Below are 6,714 nucleotides of genomic sequence, written 5' to 3'. Positions count from 1 at the left end.
AATTTTTCCATCAGGCTTAATTTTCTATACTTTAATTTAGTAATAATATACAAGATTGATAAAAGTCGAAGGCCTGATTTCCCTCATTAAGCCGTACTTCCAAAACAATTATAAGTTTTTTGCTTCCAAACGTAAATCAAAGAATGTTGATGTTAGAATGTTCACTCAATGAGTCGGTATAGACCCTAACTGTTACTACAACTGCATGCTACCAGACGTTCTCCAAGTAGGGGCAAGTAAGGAGCTTTGTTTCAGGTTTTGCCCCTTTTTTGTCAGTGGGCCCTGGGACCCACTCGGACAGCTTAGTTTCCCAGGCCCGTTCGTTAGGGGCTCGTGTGTTGCGTCTTTAGTTTTGGCAGAGTTCACTTTACAACCTCATTGTTTGTCAGTTTATCATTCATCGTAGCACCATCCATGAAAGTTTTCATCTTTCTGCTATCTTATTGTTTTCCCTTATCGTCTTTTCTGTCTTCTGTTTTCGTTTCATCGTTTTCTGTATTTTATTGGCATGTAGTTTCACCACTCGACACCGAAGATAAAAAAACACATTGATTTGCATAGTCTTCGTGTTTGGTTGAACACTGCGTTGACAACGCGACAAGCTTTGCGTCGTCCTTTGATGTTCATCACCTTATTGTCAAAATGTTTGCGAATGGAATGCAGCATGGAAACAGTTAGCTGTCGCAGTTTACCTGCCTTGTGCGTGTCACATAAGTTGAAAGTGTCGAAAACAATTGCATGCTTAGTCCTACCTCATCTAACACAACTGCGCGAACATTTTCGTGCGCGATTTCCTCTTTAGCGGTCATAATTTCGTCTTGATCAGATTCTGGATCGTCCGAATGAGAATGCCGGAGTTTAGAAGCTCGTCTTGAAAAGTATGACTGAATTTCCAGTTCGGTCAAAAATTCACTTACTGTGAACAATTTTTCCCCTTCCTGGTTTCCAAGTCACGTGCAACATCCACTGGATAAAGTTTCACTCCTGTTGCTTGCCCTACTTTAAATTTGGCGTCTAGCTACTGTCGCTAGGAATCACTAAACCTCGTTGCCTTTCTAGAGGATCTTAAAGCTCACCCTTGTGGAAGTACCTCAGTTGTTACCAGGAATCGGCTTGACACAGCCTTCACGGATGGCTGGTTGTTCGCCTCACAGAGTAGTTTATCATGGTATAATACTTTGACCTTGTCCATATTACTTTCTCTGACTGGTAGAAACACGCATTATCCATACAATAGGTGATTTTCCAAAGAATAGTGACGCTTTAAAAATGTTGAGTACACCGCTCTATGCTGCCGTCACGCTGTGTCCACGGCATTAAATTGTTTTAGAAGAAAAGAAAAACAGTACACAAGAAAAGAAACTCTTTTTCTCTTATTGAAGTTATACTCATACTCTACAGTCTAGTTTACCACCTATTACTTATCCTTCGTGTGAATTAACCCTAAACAACAAACACAAAAACCAAGAAAAAGAAAACACTATCCATTTGCGGAACCGAAACTTGTGTCATTTTATTACATTTTCATTTGGTCTTTTAGATCCAGATTATTCACAGCCGCTCAGCTTTGAGTGCCAGTTTCCCTCAGGGGACTTCATAGAAGTATTTTGGATATATCAACAAAGTTGAAATGGTAAATTGGCCACCGTAAACGTAACGATTACAAAAGTTGACGTTTCGAGCGTTAGCCCTTCGTCGGAGCGAAGGACGAAGATTCACTCCGACGAAGAGCTAACGCTCGAAACGTCAGCTTTTGTAATCTTTACTGTGGCCAATTTACCATTTCAACTTTGTTGATATATCCAAATTATTTCGTTACCCCCACCGACGCTGCCCCAAACAGTTTCTTTCGCAACTATCAGCCTTTATACATAGAAGTATCTCAAACGGTCCATAAGCCAAAACCCATGAGATGGAAAAGGACCGAAACCTTAGCGCTGTTTTCGTGTCCGCACGAGGGTTGCGTTAAGATAAATCATCGTCACTATTTTAATTCCCAACAAGAAATCGGCTCCTGTCCCAAGATTGATTTTGTTTGTTTTTCTTTCTTCGAAAACCCTACACAGCTTCCTTTTTTTCAATTTTTTTTTTTTTTTTTTTTTTTAGCGATTACGGGATTTACTAGGGAATGTTTTTATCTGCTTTTGACCCAGGCCCAAGCCCAAGCCCAAACCCCCTCCACCCCCACCCCCACCCTCCTACCTAGGTTTAGTCAAAGAGGATGTCACGCAATTCAGTTTAGCTGAGGGATTTTGATGTTTTTCAACAATATATGCATATGAAGTGAGTAAATGCTTGTCCTATTCTTCCATCATTGCTTGTACGATTTCTTTCAGACGAAATGCGAACATTTTGACGAATACTTTTCATATTTAGATACGGGAAGTGCTGTCAAAAGGTTTACAGCTCAATTTCGCGCAATAAAAATGTTTTTCCTGTTAGATAATTGCCACTACGGAGTCATAATCGTTTGCTTCGTTTTTGAACTGGTGGAAAAGGATCGAATTCTTGAAGTATTTAAACTGCTGTCCAAGTTCACTCTTGTATTGCTTGTATTCTTCATTGCAATTGCATGTTCAAAAGTTGTAAATTTCACGCAAGTACCGTTGATGTTTTCAGTTCTCAAAACTTGCCGTTTGAATTGCCCCTAAATTTTATTTCATAACTTGAAATAAAAAGGATTGCTCTTTCTCTAGAATAGCATTTGCATGAAAGCCATGTACCAGGAAGGGTTTTTTGCCGTTGAAAAATGGCAAAAGTGATAGTCGCGATGAAACTGCTTTAGAGGGTGATTTTGAAAAAACATTAAAAATTCAGATTGGAATCTTTTGAAATTACAACAACGTTATCATACAAAGAAAGGGTTATAAAATCATCTTATATCACTATAGTCATACATACATACATACATACATATCCTTTATTTAATCTCGAATTTGGAGTAGCTAAAGAATAAGCTAGTATCTTCGAGTTACAAGTATAATTCTAAATACTACTAAAATGTAAAATGTAAAATTGTAACATTCTAAAATTTAACTATGAGAAAGAGTCATACTGTAGAATCTTGCCCTTGAAATCAGAAAAGTCATGGTATTTGATTCCGTTTCTTTTCACCGCGCAAGGATGCGAAGCACATTTTTCACACTTAGAAAATATCGGGACCCAAACGATTCATTAAGATCCCCGATCACTTCACGTGCGCCTCCGCCAATGTAATCTATTGCATAACTTGCACTTATTGCAAAAAGATATACATCGGCGAAACAGGCAGAAGACTAGGTGACCGATTCCGAAAACACCTTCGCGACGTGGAAAGGAATGACAGGGACACATCGAAACCAGTCTCTAGACATTTTAATTTACCTAACCATTCTAAGCAACACATGGCCATCTGCGGTCTTTCCTTACACTTTGCACTGAAAGTAGCACTGAAAGCCGTAAAACTCTTGAACAAAAGCTCATCTTTCAAACCGGCGGTCTAAATCCCACAAGTATCAACGAACGCTTTTCATTCCACTAATTTATTCGTGTTTTTCTCGTTGCCATGTTCCCACCAATAACGTAGCTCCATTTCCTGCCTTTAAAAGCACGCGCAACCCGGCACAATTCCTGTATTCGCTCCGACGAAGGGCTAACACTCGAAACGTCAGCTTTTGTAATCGTTACTGTGGCCAATTTACCATTTCAACTTTGTTGATATATCCAAAACAGTTTTCGGAGGTTTAAGGGCCTCTCAGAGGTGAAAATTTAAAAAAAATAATTTTTTTGGAAAATATCAGTCACAAGGAACTGAGTAAGGGCTTTAATGTGACAAAGTTTGGGAGATTTCAATTTTTCCATCTTGCACACCTACCGTGGTATTTATAGAAAGTCGCTCCTAAGTGTTAAAAGGAATTGGCCCTTGGTAAGATATTTTGCATCCATACCATGATTTTAATTTTTACTCAATTAGACAGATACGTGGTACGTGGACAGAATTTAATAATCATTTCATGTCATGTCAAGAACAAAAGTTTCATAACGCAAGCGACTGTCTGACAATTTTTCTGTCATCATCTATGGGTAAAATGCTGAAGTATTCAATGTTTTGATAAGATCTGTTTGTACAAACATTGAAAATTGTTGGTTTTATTCAAATTAAAGTTTGGCAGATTCGCTTTTATATTTGCACAAATCTCAATAAAGGCTTGGCAACATTTGGACTACCTTGGCAACGCCAAAGTTTTTCTTACGCAGAATTTTTTATGAATAGGGATAGCATATCAGTAAATAATGCGAAGGAAACTATAGCGAGAGGCAAACGTTATGTCGGGATGAAAAGCTCTCTAGTTTGAACCAAATCCGCTAGTTTCTAACAAATAGGTGATCCCTAAAACCGTCACTTGAAATGCAAGAGATATCGGCATTCATTTAATTCGCTTTGAAATCTGTTTTAGACGTAAATTTGGAATTCACAAATCTTTTCTTCAGTGCTTTCAGAGAAGGAGTCATTGTAGAGTTCATTAATACAACGTTTTTGAATTGTCACCCAACTCTGTGCTGCCACCTTGAAATTGTGATCGTTTCTCTTATTTTATTGCATAAGTCTTTAAAGAAAATTTCCTTGCACTCGGTTTCAACCTACCCAAGCTCGCGGACAATACCAATTAAAATGGACGACAAGATTCTCAACCAGACTTTAAACTACCACTTCTCCTCACAGAGACCAAAAAAGTGAAATAATGATTTGATGCTTTACCTTGATGAAACTCAAACTTGGATTGACGAGAGCTTGCACACTAAATTGGCTTTTACTATACCCTAAGCAATAATGAAAGAAATGAAAGGCCAGCTGTGAATTCACTAGGGTTGAAATAATCCTAATTTCTAAGGAAAAATTGTGCTGACAAACAGTGTGTTATGAAACTAAGTTCTCTAAAGTACCGAGTCAATTCGAAGAAGCATCGCTCTTGAATCTTCATGCGGTGCTCCAGCAAGCAATCGGTTCTTGTTCAAAAAGTCAGAAATTGATTGATAGGAAGGAATTGAGTAACGAAATTACGCTGATTTAAAATTCTGTTTAATCAGTGCCATAAGAAACTAATGGATCGTGAAATTAAATGTGGAAAGCACTCAAAACAAGGCATCTGTGAAATCGGCGCAGCGAAGCAGTTTCAGCACTCAGTCTACTTAATAGAATTACACAATACTTCAGCGAGGGCTGTAACCAAAAGTGAACACGACATATTAGTCGATTGGCAAAAAATGCCAAATCAAAACAAAACAAAGAACAGTACAAGATACACTTGACCAAGTTCTTACAACTGCTAGGTAATTTGAATCATTTACTACAGTTAGGATGCCCTCGCCTTTCGCAAAAGTCCTTTTTCAAATTTCAACATTTCGCTCACACTATTGGAAATGAATTAAGTGTTAAAAAAAATTGGCCCGTGGTAAGATATTTTGCATCCATACCATGATTTTTCACTCAATTAGACAGATACGTGGTACGTGGACAGAATTTAATCATCATTTCATGTCATGTCAAGAGCAAAAGTTTCATGATGCACGCGTCTGACAATTTTTGTGTCATCATCTATGGGTAAAATGCTGAAGTACTCAATGGTTTGATAAGATATGTTTGTACAAACATTGAAAATTGCTGACCTTATTTAAACTATAGTTTGACAAATTCGCTTTCATATTTATACAAATCTCAATAAAGGTTTGGCAACATTTTGGCTACCTTGGCAACGCAGAATTTTTAATGAATATGGATAGCATATCAATAAGTAATGCGAAGAAAACTATAGCGAGAGGCAAACGTTATGTCGCGATGAAAAGCTCTCCAGTTCGAACCAAATCCGCTAGCTTCTGACAAATAGGTGTCACATAAAACCGTCGCTGAAAATACAAGAGATATCGGCATTCATTTAATTCGCTTCGAAATCTGTTTTAGACACTTGGAATTTACAAATCTTTTCTATACTGCTTTCGGAGGAGTATTGTGGAGTTTATTAATAGAACGTTTCTGAATTGTCACCCAACTCTATACTGCCACCTTGAAATTGTGAGCGTTTTCTCTTATTTTCTTGCATAAATCTTTAAAGAAAGTATTTCCTTGCTCTCGGTTTCAATCCAGCTAAGCTCGTGGATAATACCAATTAAAATGGACGACAGAAAAATTTCAACCAGACTTTAAACTACCACTTCTCCTCGCATAAAGCAAAGAAATGAAATGAATTTGATGCTTTGCCATGATGAAACTTAAACTTGGATTGACGATAGCTTGCACAATAAATGGGCTTTTACTACCTCCTAAGCAATAATGAAAGAAATGAAAGGCCAGCTGTGAATTCACTAGAGGTTGAAATAATCCTAATTTCAAGGGGAAAATTGTGCCGACAAACAGTATGTAATGAAACTAAGTTCTCCAAAGTAATGAATTAATTCGAAGAAGCATCACCCTTGAATCTACCACGCGGTGCTCCAGCAAGTAATCGGTTCTTGTTCAAAAGGTATTCCCATTTTTATTACACCGTGGTTGCTTCTCTAATTGCCGCTATAATTTGGCTCCAGAAGTTGTCACATGACGACCATTCTTAGACCGCCTTCTTATGACTTTGTTATCGTTTCAGAAGAAAACAAAGAAACAGAAAATTTATGAGGTGGTAATACTTTAAAATATGCGAAGTATTCTGAGAAGCACCCTCTTGACAAGTCAAAGTAACCACG

This window comes from Stylophora pistillata, chromosome 3 (genome assembly GCF_964205215.1).
Source record: "Stylophora pistillata chromosome 3, jaStyPist1.2, whole genome shotgun sequence".
Lineage (NCBI taxonomy): Eukaryota > Metazoa > Cnidaria > Anthozoa > Scleractinia > Pocilloporidae > Stylophora > Stylophora pistillata.
The sequence above is the reverse complement of the archived record's forward strand: the minus strand, read 5'-3'. Positions refer to the sequence as shown.